This window comes from Pseudophryne corroboree, chromosome 1, assembly GCF_028390025.1.
Source record: "Pseudophryne corroboree isolate aPseCor3 chromosome 1, aPseCor3.hap2, whole genome shotgun sequence".
In the NCBI taxonomy this organism is placed as follows: domain Eukaryota; kingdom Metazoa; phylum Chordata; class Amphibia; order Anura; family Myobatrachidae; genus Pseudophryne; species Pseudophryne corroboree.
The window spans coordinates 206634699-206651788 of NC_086444.1; the positions used below are offsets into that span (position 1 = coordinate 206634699).

Consider the following 17090-nt stretch of genomic DNA (forward strand, 5'->3'; position numbering starts at 1 on the left):
CCCAGGGCGCCCCCCCCCAGCGCCCTGCACCCTCAGTGACTGCGTGTGAAGTGTGCTGAGAGGAAAATGGCGCACAGCTGCAGTGCTGTGCGCTACCTTTAGAAGACTGCAGGAGTCTTCAGCCGCCGATTCTGGACCTCTTCTTACTTCAGCATCTGCAAGGGGGCCGGCGGCGCGGCTCCGGTGACCATCCAGGCTGTACCTGTGATCGTCCCTCTGGAGCTGATGTCCAGTAGCCAAGAAGCCAATCCATCCTGCACGCAGGTGAGTTCACTTCTTCTCCCCTCTGTCCCTCGTTGCAGTGATCCTGTTGCCAGCAGGAATCACTGTAAAATAAAAAACCTAAGCTAAACTTTCTCTAAGCAGCTCTTTATGAGAGCCACCTAGAATTGCACCCTTCTCGGCCGGGCACAAAAATCTAACTGGAGTCTGGAGGAGGGTCATAGGGGGAGGAGCCAGTGTACACCACCTGATCTGGAAAAGCTTTACTTTTTGTGCCCTGTCTCCTGCGGAGCCGCTATTCCCCATGGTCCTTTCAGGAACCCCAGCATCCACTAGGACGATAGAGAAAAGTAGATTTACCCGCGGTAGCTGTGGAAACCAGGTCCGCGAGACCTTCCCCAAATAACACCTCACCCTTGTAAGGCAAAACTTCCATATGCCTCTTTGAGTCGGCATCACCCGTCCATTGGCGGGTCCACAGGGCTCGCCTTGCAGAAATCGCCATGGCGTTGGCTCTGGAACCTAGTAGCCCAACGTCTCTCTGAGCGTCTCTCATATATAAGACTGCTTCTTTAATGTGACATAAGGTCAATAAAATGGTATCCCTATCTAGGGTATCAATGTCAGCTGACAAGGTATCTGTCCAAGCTGCTACCGCACTACAAACCCAAGCCGATGCTATTGCCGGTCTGAGCAAAGCACCCGTATGTGAATAAATTGATTTTAAGGTAGTTTCCTGTCTGCGATCAGCAGGATCCTTGAGGTCCGCCGTGTCTGGAGACAGTAGCGCCACCTTCTTGGACAAGCGCGTTAAAGCCTTGTCCACCCTGGGCGAGGATTCCCACCGTACCCTGTCCTGTGCAGGGAAAGGATACGCCATAAGAATCCTCTTGGGAATCTGCAGTATTTTGTCTGGAGTTTCCCAAGCTTTTTCAAATAACGCGTTCAGCTCATGAGATGGGGGAAAGGTTACCTCAGGTTTCTTTTCCTTAAACATGCATACCCTCGTGTCAGGGACAGAGGGGTCATCTGTGATATGTAAAACATCTTTTATTGCAATAATCATATAATGAATACTTTTGACCACCCTTGGGTGTAACCTCGCATCATCGTAGTCGACACTGGAGTCAGAATCCGTGTCGGTATCAGTGTCTGCTACTTGGGACAGGGGACGTTTTTGAGACCCTGAAGGGCCCTGTGACACAGTCAAAGCCATTGATTGACTCCCTGTCTTATCCCTGGACTCTGCTTTGTCCAATCTCTTATGTAATAAAGCCACATTTGCATTTAAAACATTCCACATATCCAACCAATCAGGTGTCGGCGTTGCCGACGGAGACACCACAATCATCTGCTCCACCTCCTCCTTAGATGAGCCTTCCGCTTCAGACATGCCGACACACACGTACCGACACTCCCACACACTCAGGGACAGGCTCGGACTGGCCTGCCGGGGAACCGGTGGGTCACTATCATATTTAGCCACGCCCACATCTGTCGTGGGGCGGGGCTTGCCAGTCCGGAGTTTGCGGAAGAGCCGAGCGTCGGCTGTGCCGCACAACACCATGCGCCGTCAGGATGATCACGCTGCGGTCCGGAGGAGACGGCACGCATGCCCTGGAGGCTGGAGCTGGTGAGTGCGTGCAGTCACCAGTGGGCGGGTCGCGGATCTCGGGCTCCCAATCAGCAGCAGACATCACATTTCCCTCCCGGGCGGCCGATGCAGTCTACTGGCTCTGAGTGGCTGACTGCAGCAGGTGCACACACCGTACAGCTTGTGAGGGGGTGACGCTCACCACCCCCTGCCCCCGCCAGCACACATTATAACCGTGCACCTCTCTCCCCCGCCGGCGTACATGTCCACCGCACCTCACCCCACACATGGTCACTGTGCACCGCTCTTCCCTGCCGGCACACATGTCCACCGCGCACCCTCTCCACCCCTGCCAGCACTCATTATCACCGCACAATCCCCCCCACCTGCCAGCACCCGCAACAACCAGCCCTGGATCACAGCAACAATGGAGGCAGAGCATGATCAGGACTGGTACAGCGGATCATCCCTGCTACTAATTGCGTTAGGAGAGTCCTTCTCTCCAGTGCCCAACAGTGCTGCATTATTATATTAGATGTGCCCCCCCTAAGATTGTATATAAAGGACCCCTGTATAGTGTCAGTGTGTATGGACCCCTGTATAGCGTCAGTGTGTGAGTATGGACCCCTTTATAATGTCAGTGTGTGTGTATGGACCCCTGTATAGTGTGTGTGTGTGTATGGACCCCTGTATAGTGTCAATGTGTGTGTGTGCGTATGGACCCCTGTATAGTGTCAGTGTGTGTGTATGGACCCCTGTATAGTGTGTGTGTATATGGACCCCTGTATAGTGTTATTGTGTGTATGGACCCCTGTATAGTGTCAGTGTGTGTGTGTGTATATGGACCCCTGTACAGTGTCAGTGTGTGTGTGTATGGACCCCTGTATAGTGTGTGTGTATATGGACCCCTGTATAGTGTTATTGTGTATGTGTGTGTGTGTGTGTGTATGGACCCCTGTATAGTGTGTGTGTGTGTGTGTGTGTGTATGGACCCCTGTGTAGTGTCAGTGTATGTAAGGACCCCTGGTTAGTGTCAGTGTGTGTATGGACCCCTGTATAGTGTTAGAGAGTGTGTATGTGTGTGTGTATCGACCCCTGTATAGTGTCAGTGTGTGTGTGTGTATGGACCCCTGTATAGTATCAGTGTGTGTGTGTGTGTGTGTGCGCGTATGGACCCCTGTATAGTGTCAGTGTGTGTGTATGGACCCCTGTATAATGTCAGTGTGTGTGTATGGACCCCTGTATAGTGTCAGTGTGTGTGTGTGTGTATGGACCCCTTGTATAGTGTTACTGTGTGTGTATGGAACCCTGTATAGTGTCAGTGTGTGTGTATGGACCCCTGTATAGTGTGTGTGTGTGTGTGTGTGTGTGTGTGTGTGTGTGTGTGTATGGACCCCTGTATAGTGTTACTGTGTGTGTGTATGGAACCCTGTATAGTGTCAGTGTGTGTATGGAACCCCTGTATAGTGTGTGTGTGTGTGTGTGTGTGTGTGTGTGTGTGTGTGTGTGTGTGTGTGTGTATGGACCCATGTATAGTGTTACTGTGTGTGTGTATGGAACCCTGTATAGTGTCAGTGTGTGTATGGACCCCTGTACAGTGTCAATGTGTGTGTATGGACCCCTGTATAGTGTGTGTGTGTGTGTGTGTGTGTGTGTGTGTGTGTGTGTGTGTGTGTGTGTGTATGGACCCCTGTATAGTGTGTGTGTGTGTGTGTGTGTGTGTGTGTGTGTGTGTGTGTGTGTGAATGGACCCCTGTATAGTGTCACTGTGTGTGTGTGTGTGTGTGTGTGTGTGTATGGACCCCTGTATAGTGTCAGTGTGTGTGTGTGTGTGTATGGACCCCTGTATAGTGTCAGTGTGTGTGTGTGTGTATGTATGGACCGCTGTATAGTGTCAGTGTGTGTGTGTGTGTGTGTGTGTGTGTGTGTGTATGGACCCCTGCATAGTGTCAGTGTATGTAAGGACCCATGTATAGTGTCAGTGTGTGTGTGTGTGTGTGTGTGTGTGTGTATGGACCCCTGTACAGTGTCAATGTGTGTGTATGGATCCCTGTATAGTGTGTGTGTGTCTGTGTGTGTGTGTGTGTGTGTGTGTGTGTGTGTATATGGACCCCTTGTATAGTGTTACTGTGTGTGTGTGTATGGAACCCTGTATAGTGTCAGTGTGTGTGTATGGACCTCTGTATAGTGTCAGTGTGTGTGTATGGACCCCAGTACAGTGTGTATGTGTGTGTGTGTGTGTTTGTATGTATGGACCCCTGTATAGTGTCAGTGTGTGTGTGTATGTATGTATGGACCCCTGTATAGTGTCAGTGTGTGTGTGTGTGTGTGTGTGTGTGTACCCCTACATAGTGTCAGTGTATGTAAGGACCCATGTATAGTGTCAGTGTGTGTGTGTGTGTGTGTGTGTGTGTGTGTGTATGGACCCCTGTACAGTGTCAATGTGTGTGTATGGATCCCTGTATAGTGTGTGTGTGTGTGTGTGTGTGTGTGTGTGTGTGTGTATATGGACCCCTTGTATAGTGTTACTGTGTGTGTGTGTATGGAACCCTGTATAGTGTCAGTGTGTGTGTATGGACCTCTGTATAGTGTCAGTGTGTGTGTATGGACCCCAGTACAGTGTGTATGTGTGTGTGTGTGTTTGTATGTATGGACCCCTGTATAGTGTCAGTGTGTGTGTGTGTGTATGTATGTATGGACCCCTGTATAGTGTCAGTGTGTGTGTGTGTGTGTGTGTGTGTGTGTGTGTGTGGACCCCTACATAGTGTCAGTGTATGTAAGGACCCATGTATAGTGTCAGTGTGTGTGTGTGTGTGTGTGTGTGTGTGTGTGTGTGTGTGTGTGTGTGTATGGACCCCTGTATAGTGTCAGTGTGTGTGTGTGTGTGTGTGTGTGTGTGTGTGGACCCCTACATAGTGTCAGTGTATGTAAGGACCCATGTATAGTGTCAGTGTGTGTGTGTGTGTGTGTGTGTGTGTATGGACCCCTGTATAGTGTCAGTGTGTGTGTGTGTGTGTGTGTGTGTGTGTGTGTGTATGGACCCCTGTATAGTGTCAGTGTGTGTGTGTGTGTGTGTGTATGGACCCCTGTATAGTATGTGTGTGTGTGTGTGTGTATGGACCCCTGTATAGTGTCAGTGTGTGTGTGTGTGTGTGTGTGTGTGTGCCCCTGTATAGTGTCAGTGTGTGTGTGTGCCCCTGTATAGTGTCAGTGTGTGTGTGTGCCCCTGTATAGTGTTAGTGTGTGTGTATAAGAATTCAGCCAGAATTTTAAATTACAATTTAAGGGGCACCATTTTTTTTTATTTGCCCTGGGCGCCTTTAACCCTAGTTACGCCTCTGCCCTCTTCCTGTTATCCAGTGTCTCCCTGTCACCCACTAGCTACCTGTTAACCTCTATCACAGCGTCACACACTATCTCCCTGTCTCCTATGCTTCCTCAGTCACCCACTATCTCCCTGTCACTCAATATCTCTGTCACAGTCTATCTCCCTGTCACCCTCTCACCATGTCACCAACTATCTCCCTGTCACCCCTGCATCCCCAGCCACCCACCATCTCCCTGTCACCTCTATTATCTCCACAGGGGGTGGAGGGGTTTAGGGGCAAAATATTGCCTAGGGAATCAAAATAGTTAGGGCCAGAGGTTCAATTCAAATGTTTATCTTATTGTCTGTTTGGGCGTTATTGTTCACACAACGCAAACCACGCAAGTGACCCAAGCTTTCCCTGCCGCCACTCACCCCTGCTCAGTGCCGGCTCCCTGTTGCTGCCCACTCAGTGTCTGCCAGGACGGCTTATACGCCGGCAACCGTCCCTGCTGTTACTCCTCCATAGTGCTGCCACCTCTGCTGCTCCTCTCCTTGCTGCGGTGGGCTGCTACCCGCCGACGGCTGCTTGAATGTGTGCCGCCTGTGACCCACTTGCCCCTGATGCTGCCTTACTGTCGACGCTGGTGTTCCTGTTCCTGTTCTGGCTGCTTCTCCAGCTTTGAGAACCCACAGGATCTCTTGGCCGGGTGAGTGCCCATATTAGGGTAAAGGTGAAAAAATAACCTGGGGCACAGCAAGATTTGGATAAGGGTAATGGTATAATATTTAGTTTGTTTAAACAAAGTGTCTGTTAGTACAGGTAACAGATATGGCGTAGAAATAGTACACTTAAAAGAAATAAAAATCAAATTCAAAATAAAATAAAAACAGTAAAAACAGTTTTTGGTACCACTGTGTCAAATAATGGCCCTCATTCCGAGTTGATCGGTCGCAAGGCGAATTTAGCAGAGTTACACACGCTAAGCCGCCGCCTACTGGGAGTGAATCTTTGCTTCTTAAAATTGCGACCGATGTATTCGCAATATTGCGATTACTAACTACTTAGCAGTTTCAGAGTAGCTCCAGACTTACTCTGCCTGTGCGATCAGTTCAGTGCTTGTCGTTCCTGGTTGACGTCACAAACACACCCAGCGTTCGCCCAGGCACTCCCACCGTTTCTCCGGCCACTCCTGCGTTTTTCCCGGAAACGGTAGCGTTTTCAGCCACACGCCCCTGAAACGCCGTGTTTCCGCCCAGTAACACCCATTTCCTGTCAATCACACTACGATCGCCGGAGCGAAGAAAAAGCCGTGAGTAAAAATACTTTCTTCATAGTAAAGTTACTTGGCGCAGTCGCAGTGCGAACATTGCGCATGCGTACTAAGCGGATTTTCACTGCGATGCGATGAAAAATACCGAGCGAACAACTCGGAATGAGGGCCAATGTACAATGTAAAAGTACAGTATACAAGCAGTTTTGCAGCCCATAAAGATTAGTTTTGAAATGGAGAGAGCAGCATAGGTAGTCAGTGCTGACTGATGGTCCTGCTCCTAATATGTTAATGCAGTGAGTAATACTAATATGGGCACTTACATCTGCAAGACGCTATCGCTACACTGCAGGAGTCATCTGTGTAACAACATCATTGCCTCTGGGAAGAGACGCCACTTAAACCAAATCCACACAGATGGATAGACAAAAGTATCCAGTGAACTATTGCATTATGAACTTGGGCTTCTATCCCCCCCCCCCCCCCCCCCCCGGATAGTTGTACAGGTAAGTGCCCATATTAGTATTACTCTGCATTAACATATTAAGAGCAGGACCATCAGTCACCACTTACTATGCTGCTCTCTCCATTTACAAACTAATCTTTATGGACTGCAAAACTGCTTGTATACTGTACTTTTACATTGTACATTATTTATTTGAGACTGTGGTACCAAAAACTGTTTTTATGGTTTTTATTTTATTTAGACTTTGATTTTTATTTCTTTTTTATATGTACTTACATGTTACACTTTTAAATGTACTATTTCTACGCCATGGCCCTCATTCCGTGTTGTTCGCTCGCTAGCAGATTTTAGCAGCATTGCACACGCTAGGCCGCCGCCCTTTGGGAGTGTATCTTAGCTTAGCAGAATTGCGAACGAAAGAGTAGCAGAATTGCGAATAAATAATTCTTAGCAGTTTCTGAGTAGCTCCAGACTTACTCCTACACTGCGATCAGCTCAGCCCGTTTCGTTCCTGGTTTGACGTCACAAACACGCCCTGCGTTCGGCCAGCCACTCCCCCGTTTCTCCAGACACTCCCGCGTTTTATCCTGGCACGCCTGCGTTTTTCTGCACACTCCCAGAAAACGGTCAGTTTCCGCCCAGAAACACCCACTTGTCAATCACACTCCGATCACTTCAACGATGAAAATTCTTAGTTCGGACGTGAGTAAATCTACTAAGTTTTGTGCTAAAATACTTAGCGCATGCGCGCTGCGTACCATGCGCATGCGCATTTTTGCCTTAATCGCTCCGTTGCAGAAATCGGCAACGAGCGAACAACTCGGAATGACCCCCCATATCTGTTACCTGTACTAAAAGACACTTCATTTAAACAAACTCTAAATATTATACCATTTTTTTTCTTTATATACTATGCTGGGTGGCTCTTATAACGGCTGGCCACTCCTCTCTGGTCAGGTGGCCACACCCCTTCCAGCATATGGCAACGCCCCTTAGTGGGCCCATATGATTGCATTTCCTTGGTGGGCCCTTCATGCCCCAGTCCGACACTGCTCAGGGATATATCTATATGGAGACAGTCCCCCAATAAGGCCCTTTGGAGAGACAGAGAGAGAGTATGCCAGCACACACCCAGCGCCACTGGACACTGGAATAAAATCCCAGTTAGTATTCAGCGCTTTTATATATATATATATATATATATATATATAAATACACTCACTGCGCTAATAAAATGTGCCCCCCCCCCCCCTCTCTTTTTTTGCCCTCTGTAACCTTGTTCAGCAGGGGAGAGTCCGGGGAGCCAGCTTTTCTGCAGTGTGCTGTGGAGAAAATGGCGCTGGAGGACCAAGCCCCGCCCCCTCACCGGCGGGCTTCGGTCCCGCTCAAATTATTTATACTGGCGGGGGTTTATTAATATACTGTCTCTGCAGTATCTCCTTTATATGCCGGTGTCCCTAGAGGTTTTTATTGCTGTCCAGGGCACCCCCCCTGCACCCTGCACCCTTACAGTGCCGCTGTGTGTGTCTGTGTGGGAGCAATGGCGCGCAGCGTTACCGCTGCGCGTTACCTCAGTGAAGATCTGAAGTCTTCTGCAGCCTGTGAAGTCTTCTTCTTATACTCACCCGGCTTCTATCTTCCGGCTCTGTGAGGAGGACGGCGGCGCGGCTCCGGTACGAACGGCGAGGGTGAGAACTGCGTTCCGACCCTCTGGAGCTAATGGTGTCCAGTAGCCTAAGAAGCAGAGCCTATCATTTAAGTAGGTCTGCTTCTCTCCCCTCAGTCCCACGATGCAGGGAGCCTGTTGCCAGCAGTGCTCCCTGAAAATAAAAAACCTAACAAAAAGTCTTTTACAGAGAAACTCAGTAGAGCTCCCCTGCAGTGCACCCAGTCTCCTCTGGGCACAGGATCTAACTGAGGTCTGGAGGAGGGGCATAGAGGGAGGAGCCAGTGCACACCCATTCTAAAGTCTTTAGAGTGCCTATGTCTCCTGCGGAGCCCGTCTATACCCCATGGTCCTTACGGAGTCTCCAGCATCCTCTAGGACGTAAGAGAAAAAAGGTTGATTAGTACCCCATGGTGCCCTAGCCAAGATACTGGTCTGGGTTGCCTTTAATCCCCATCTGTTTAGCAAAATCTGCCACATAAAAATGGGTTACAGTAATCTGTGCACCTCAGAAAAAGCACCTAAAACAAAAAACAATTTGGCTCCCTGAGCCTAGATTACCAAATGGTTTATTCAGCTCCACAGTAACCCTTGGTGCCACTGCCATTGCAGTCAACAGAATAAGAACTTACATGCTTGGCTGAGAATTTACTATGAAGTAATTGACTGTCCTGTGTGCTTCTCATTTACATCCCTGTGTCACGCCGGGTTCAGTATGATTTACTGGCGGCCGGGATGCCGACCATCAGTATACCGGCAGCGGCATCCCAGGCTGCCAGTATGCCGACAGCGGGGTGAGCGCAGAGTCCCCTTGCATCATGCCTGAGGTTTGCACTTGGCTGGGGTAGGAGTCTGTGAGCAGAGTAGACCCAAAGGGAGTGTGAACAAAGTGAGGAGGCTTTGGCCCTCATTCCGAGTTGTTCGCTCGGAGATTTTCATCGCATCGCAGTGAGAATTCTCTTAGTGCGCATGCGCAATGTTCGCACTGCGACTGCGCCAAGTAACTTTACTATGAAGAAAGTAAGTTTACTCACGGCTTTTTCATCGCTCCGACGTTCGCATTGTGATTGACAGGAAATGGGTGTTTCTGGGCGGATGCACGGCGTTTTAGGGGCGTGTGGCTGGAAACGCTACCGTTTCCGGAGAAAACGCAGGAGTGGCCGGGGAAACGGTGGGTGTGCCTGGGCGAACGTTGGGTGTGTTTATGACGTCAGCCAGGACCGAAAAGCACTGAACTGATCGCACAGGCAGAGTAAGTCTGAAGCTACTCAAAAACTGCTAACTCGTTTGTAATCGCAATATTGCGCATACATCGGTCGCACATTTAAGAAGCTAAGATTCACTCCCAGTAGGCGGCGGCTTAGCGTGTGTAACTCTGCTACATTCGCCTTGCGAGCGATCAACTCGGAATGAGGGCCTTTATCCAGATTCTTCTCATAAAAGTTGGCGTATCACTGGAGGATTAGGTATTCTGAGGAGCAGTGGCCGAAGTCCCGGAGGCAATGGAGTCATTTGCCGCCGGGGTCCAGCCATCAGGTGGGCACAGATGAGCAGACCCAGCGACACAGCCTGGTGCAGGTTGGGCCAGGAAGCAAGCGACTATGCCCCTGGGGCTTGCCATATACTGTACATGCTAAGTTGTGCCCGGTGCCAGCATCTGGAGCGAGCAGAGCCACACCGCATGGTCACTCACTGTTTCTCACTGTACAATCGCCGGTGACAGGCTGGCTAGCAACAATGTTTTTCTGAAGCCCCACCCCTATGACCACGGGCCACGTCACGACCATGAGCTGCACCCACTCACTGTATAGGATGGTGACCTGCTTCTGCAGATCACCACAGGGATCCTTGGCACTTGCTAGATAAAGTTAGCAGTGCTGCCCCCCTCTCTCTCACCTGCAAGTCCCCACTCTCTGTGATCACAATGGATCCCTTGAGCTCTGCCTCTACGGCTGCCTGGCCCGCCCCCTGCTCTCATCCACTCCTCCCTCCTGCTCCCATTTCCCGGAGAGAGTAGTATGCAGCTCTGCACTGCACACACACAGAAGATGCCATTGTGTATGGGACAGCACTGCACAGAGGTATATCCCTATCAGCTGTACAGTATGTTTCACTGTCTTCCTTACCATTCCGGCCTCTGTCTCTTCCCCTTATCTGTCCCTTTGTCACCCTCACTTCTGTTCCTCTGACCACTCCCTTCCTGTGTGCCCCTTCATCAAATCTGTGTCTATGCCCTCTCTTGATATGTGCTTTTGCCCTTTCCCATCTTTCCTTTGCCCCTCCCCATATCCATGACTCTGCCCCCCCCACACACATATCACTTCTGTTCCTCTGACCACTCCCAGTCTGTGTGACCCAGCCCCTTCCCCACATCTATGCCTATGCCCTCTTTTTACATGTGCTTTTGCCCTTTCCCATCTTATCTCTGCCAAATATCCATGACTCTGCCTCCCCCCCCCCATATCTGTGCCTCTGTCCCATCGATCTGTTCCTCTGACCACTCCCTGTCTGTGTGCCCCTGCCATTTCCCCATATATGTTCCTATGCCCTCTCTTTATATGTGCTTTTGCCCTCTCCCATCTTATCTTTGCGCCCTCCCCATATCCATTACCCCCCCCCGCCCTCATATCTGTGCCTCTGCCCCCCACACTTCTGTTCCTCTGACCACTCCCTGCCTGTGTGCCCCTGCCCCATATCTGTGCCTATACCTTCTCTTTATATGTGCTTTTGCTCTTTCTCATCTTTCAAATTACTAGGTATTTGGACCTAACTGCGCTCAACCCCTAGGTGTTGTATGCTTTTATGTGAATGAACAAGGTAAATGTACTAACCCTGTGTGTAATTAGGAAGGATACCCATATGTAACTAAATACTTTTTATTAATGTGGCAAGATAGTTCCGTATATTTTAATACCAGGATGAATTACTAATAAGTGTGCATGCACAAATCAATGAGAGTTGAACTAGAGAAGGATATTCCCTGAGTCCTCCGCTGTTAATTCTGTCAGTCTGATACAAGTGCTGTATATATATGAAAGATGTACTTTCTGTACATTAATGAACACGTCCTTGTAAATCCTGTTGTTTTATAAAAAGTCTAAAATAGGTGATATTATTTCACTCCTTAGATGATAATAGGTGCCAGTTAATGAAACAGAGAAAGGCGTCCCGTAACTCTGTGATGTCCTTTTAACAAATGAAGTCCATGCGCTTACCATTGCGGCCGTGTGGATGAGAAGTCCGGGTGTGGGCAGACGTCGGGATTCCACAGGCGCTCCGGACTGGTTCAGCCTCAGGGGACGTGTAGGCTACCTCGGTTTGTCCTGACACGGGACTTCCTGGGTGCCTCCTTCGTCCGCTGTGCTGGCCGTTTGTCTGGGGAAGGAATGCACTGATGCGGGCTCCAGAGAGCCCGTTACCAGACACACCTCTCCACTAACACATACTCACCTGCAGTCTCTCTTCCGCTGCCCATCCGAGCTTCTCCCTCTCCAATTCTGGTCACGTTGCTGCACATCCGGCGCCGGGGATTTGAAGTTGTTCAAAAGGAAGTCTGGCTGGCCGGCCAGTCAGACTTCCTTTTGGTATTTAAATATTTAAGAATTGTCCTTCCTGTGCTTCCAACACAGAACAGTCAGGACGTGTAATCACAGACTCTCAGAGGAAGGCCGAACAGGCTGAAACGCATTGGTGGGACATAAAGATATACACAAAAACGGACAAGCGGTACTAAGTAACGCAGGAACAACTTCAAAGCCCCGGCGCTGGGTGTGCAGCAACGTGACCAGAATCAGAGATGGAGAAGGTCGGACGGGCAGCGGACGGGAGACTGCAGGTGAGTATCTGTTAGTGGAAAGGTGTGTCTGGTAACGGGCTCTCTGGAGCCCGCATCAGTGCATTCCCTCCCCAGACAAACGGCCAGCACAGCGGACGAAGGAGGCACCCGTGCCAGGACAAACCGAGGTAGCCTACACGTCCCCTGAGGCTGAATCAGTCCGGAGCCCTTGTGGAATACCGACGTTTGCCTGCACCCGAACCTCTCATCCACACGGCTGCAATGGTAAGCGCATGGACTTCATTTGTTAAAAGGACACCACAGAGTTACGGGACGCCGTTCTCTGTTTCATTAACGGACACCTATTATCATCTAAGGAGTGAAAGATTATCACCTATTTTAGACTTTTTATAAAACAACAGGATTTACAAGGACGTGTTCATTAATGTACAGAAAGTACATCTTTCATATATACAGCACTTGTATCAGACTGACAGTATTAACAGCGGAGGACTCAGGGAATAGCCTCCTCTAGTTCAACTCTCATTGATTTGTGCATGCACACTTATTAGTAATTCATCCTGGTATTAAAATATACGGAACTATCTTGCCACATTAATAAAAAGTATTTAGTTACATATGGGTATCCTTCCTAATTACACATAGAGTTAGTACATTTACCTTGTTCATTCACATAAAAGCATACAACACCTAGTGGTTGAGCGCAGTTAGGTCCAAATACCTAGTAATTTGTATATGTACAAGGAGGATTGGATGCTTCTTTAACTAGCAGCACACCCCGAACAAACGTTTATTATCACCACAGTGCGCAGACCACCCGTCTTTATTCCTTTCTCATCTTTCCTTTGCCCCCTCCCTATATCAATGACTCTGCCCCCCTCATATATGTGCCTCCACCCCCCTCACTTCTGTTCTGCTGTTGCCCCACATCTGTGCCTTTTCTCTCTCCCTATCTATACCCCTGACCCCGGTGTGCCTCTGCCACTTTATCCATGTTAGCCTCTGCTGCCTCACCCAGTGGCTTTTCTGGCTGCCGATCAGAAGAGGCATGACGGAATGGACGACCAAACACGATCAACACCACTTAATTGAACTTAAGAATGCCAGGTGATCACTGTTTTCATTTATTGTTATATGAATATATATAGATATGGAATATAGTTGACATCCCAGCTCACAGGATCCCAGGAGGTGTTAGGGTTAGGCTGCAAGGAGGGAGGGTTAAGGTTAGGCACATGCGTAAGCTCTGTAGCCACTAGTGGGGAGGGGGCACCAAGTCTATTTCACCTCCGGGCGCCAGGTATAAACTTATGCCCCTGGTGAGTAGTGAAGACTCACTGGTGTTATAGCAGTGGATAGCCCGAAGGTGGGACTGAAAAAGGAAAAATAACTTAATTGAACTGGAACTGTAGATAACTTTTCAGAACTGAAGATGAAAGAAGACTGGACTGGAACCAGATGGTGACAGGACTGGAACCAGATGGTAATTGCACAGGAAATGGAATGCTGACTGGAATGCTGACCGGACTGGAGCTGAAGTGGTGACCGGAAAGGAACCGGAATGATGACACTGAGAGGAACCAAAGTGGTGACCGGGCTGGGTCCAGAATAATGACACTGAAAGGAATTGAAGTGCTGACCGGGATGCAACCGGAATGGTGTTGTGAGCTGAAAGCTTTTGAATTGATTATCTGTTTATGTACTCTGTGAATGGGCACTGCGGATCCCTTGTGGCACCAAATAAATAAAGGATAATAGAGACAAGCACCTAGTGCAATTTTTTTTGAGACTTTAGCCAATGAATCCAGTATATTCCCAACTGTAAACAAAGCATACAGTAAGTCAAGACTATACTATACCTTATATGAGCCTTATAGCACCCCCGAAGGATGTCTTTAGTCCCAAAGTATAGACCAGCTTCCAACCTTCAACAGCCACTCTTGGGTCCAAGGAATATGAGCAAATGAAGTAAATATTAGAGATGAGCGGGTTCGGTTTCTCTGAATCCGAACCCGCACGAACTTCATGTTTTTTTTCACGGGTCCGAGCGACTCGGATCTTCCCGCCTTGCTCGGTTAACCCGAGCGCGCCCGAACGTCATCATGACGCTGTCGGATTCTCGCGAGACTCGGATTCTATATAAGGAGCCGCGCGTCGCCGCCATTTTCACACGTGCATTGAGATTGATAGGGAGAGGACGTGGCTGGCGTCCTCTCCATTTAGATTAGAAGAGAGAGAGAGAGAGATTGACCTGATTTACTGGAGCTTAGGAGTACTGTAGAACTGTAGAGAGTGCAGAGTTTACTAGTGACTGACCACAGTGACCACCAGACAGTGCAGTTTTATTTAATATATCCGTTCTCTGCCTGAAAAAAACGATACACAGTGACTCAGTCACATACCATATCTGTGTGCACTGCTCAGCCCAGTGTGCTGCATCATCTATGTATATATCTGACTGTGCTCAGCTCACACATCTTATAATTGTGGGGGAGACTGGGGAGCACTGCAGTGCCAGTTATAGGTTATAGCAGGAGCCAGGAGTACATATTATTATTAAAATTAAACAGTGCACACTTTTGCTGCAGGAGTGCCACTGCCAGTGTGACTGACCAGTGACCTGACCACACTGACCACCAGTATAGTTAGTAGTATAGTATACTATATTGTGATTGCCTGAAAAAGTTAAACACTCGTATCTGACTGTGCTCAGCTCACACATCTTATAATTGTGGGGGAGACTGGGGAGCACTGCAGTGCCAGTTATAGGTTATAGCAGGAGCCAGGAGTACATATTATTATTAAAATTAAACAGTGCACACTTTTGCTGCAGGAGTGCCACTGCCAGTGTGACTGACCAGTGACCACCTGACCACACTGACCACCAGTATAGTTAGTAGTATAGTATACTATATTGTGATTGCCTGAAAAAGTTAAACACTCGTCGTGTGACTTCACTTGTGTGGTGTTTTTTTTTTTTATTCTATAAAAAACTCATTCTGCTGACAGACAGTGTCCAGCAGGTCCGTCATTATATAATATATACCTGTCCGGCTGCAGTAGTGATATATATATATTTTTTATATCATTATTTATCATCCAGTCGCAGCAGACACAGTACGGTAGTTCACGGCTGTAGCTACCTCTGTGTCGGCACTCGGCAGTCCGTCCATAATTGTATACCACCTACCCGTGGTTTTTTTTTCTTTCTTCTTTATACATACATACTACTACTACATCTCTTTATCAACCAGTCTATATTAGCAGCAGACACAGTACAGTACGGTAGTCCACGGCTGTAGCTACCTCTGTGTCGGCACTCGGCAGTCCGTCCATAATTGTATACCACCTACCCGTGGTTTTTTTTTCTTTCTTCTTTATACATACATACTACTACTACTACATCTCTTTATCAACCAGTCTATATTAGCAGCAGACACAGTACAGTACGGTAGTCCACGGCTGTAGCTACCTCTGTGTCGGCACTGGGCAGTCCGTCCATAATTGTATACCACCTACCCGTGTTTTTATTTTATTTCTTCTTTATACATACATACTACTACTACATCTCTTTATCAACCAGTCTATATTAGCAGCAGACACAGTACAGTACGGTAGTCCACGGCTGTAGCTACCTCTGTGTCGGCACTGGGCAGTCCGTCCATAATTGTATACCACCTACCCGTGTTTTTTTTTTCTTTCTTCTTTATACATACATACTACTACTACTACATCTCTTTATCAACCAGTCTATATTAGCTGCAGACACAGTACAGTACGGTAGTCCACGGCTGTAGCTACCTCTGTGTCGGCACTGGGCAGTCCGTCCATAATTGTATACCACCTACCCGTGGTTTTTTTTTCTTTCTTCTTTATACATACATACTACTACTACATCTCTTTATCAACCAGTCTATATTAGCAGCAGACACAGTACAGTACGGTAGTCCACGGCTGTAGCTACCTCTGTGTCGGCACTGGGCAGTCCGTCCATAATTGTATACCACCTACCCGTGGTTTTTTTTTCTTTCTTCTTTATACATACATACTACTACTACATCTCTTTATCAACCAGTCTATATTAGCAGCAGACACAGTACAGTACGGTAGTCCACGGCTGTAGCTACCTCTGTGTCGGCACTCGGCAGTCCGTCCATAATTGTATACCACCTACCCGTGGTTTTTTTTTCTTTCTTCTTTATACATACATACTACTACTACATCTCTTTATCAACCAGTCTATATTAGCAGCAGACACAGTACAGTACGGTAGTCCACGGCTGTAGCTACCTCTGTGTCGGCACTCGGCAGTCCATCCATAATTGTATACTAGTATCCATCCATCTCCATTGTTTACCTGAGGTGCCTTTTAGTTGTGCCTATTAAAATATGGAGAACAAAAATGTTGAGGTTCCAAAATTAGGGAAAGATCAAGATCCACTTCCACCTCGTGCTGAAGCTGCTGCCACTAGTCATGGCCGAGACGATGAAATGCCAGCAACGTCGTCTGCCAAGGCCGATGCCCAATGTCATAGTACAGAGCATGTCAAATCCAAAACACCAAATATCAGTAAAAAAAGGACTCCAAAACCTAAAATAAAATTGTCGGAGGAGAAGCGTAAACTTGCCAATATGCCATTTACCACACGGAGTGGCAAGGAACGGCTGAGGCCCTGGCCTATGTTCATGGCTAGTGGTTCAGCTTCACATGAGGATGGAGGCACTCAGCCTCTCGCTAGAAAAATGAAAAGACTCAAGCTGGCAA

General features: G+C 48.3%; 1 long non-coding RNA gene across 1 annotated transcript; it reads left to right on the forward strand.

Annotated features, from left to right (window-relative positions):
- The first annotated feature begins 1909 nt into the window (after positions 1-1909).
- Positions 1910-14052, forward strand: LOC135051452 (uncharacterized). Its single transcript, XR_010242208.1, has 3 exons — positions 1910-1979; positions 13325-13432; positions 13738-14052. It is a non-coding gene; the product is annotated as an uncharacterized LOC135051452 (long non-coding RNA).
- Positions 14053-17090: the final 3038 nt, after the last annotated feature.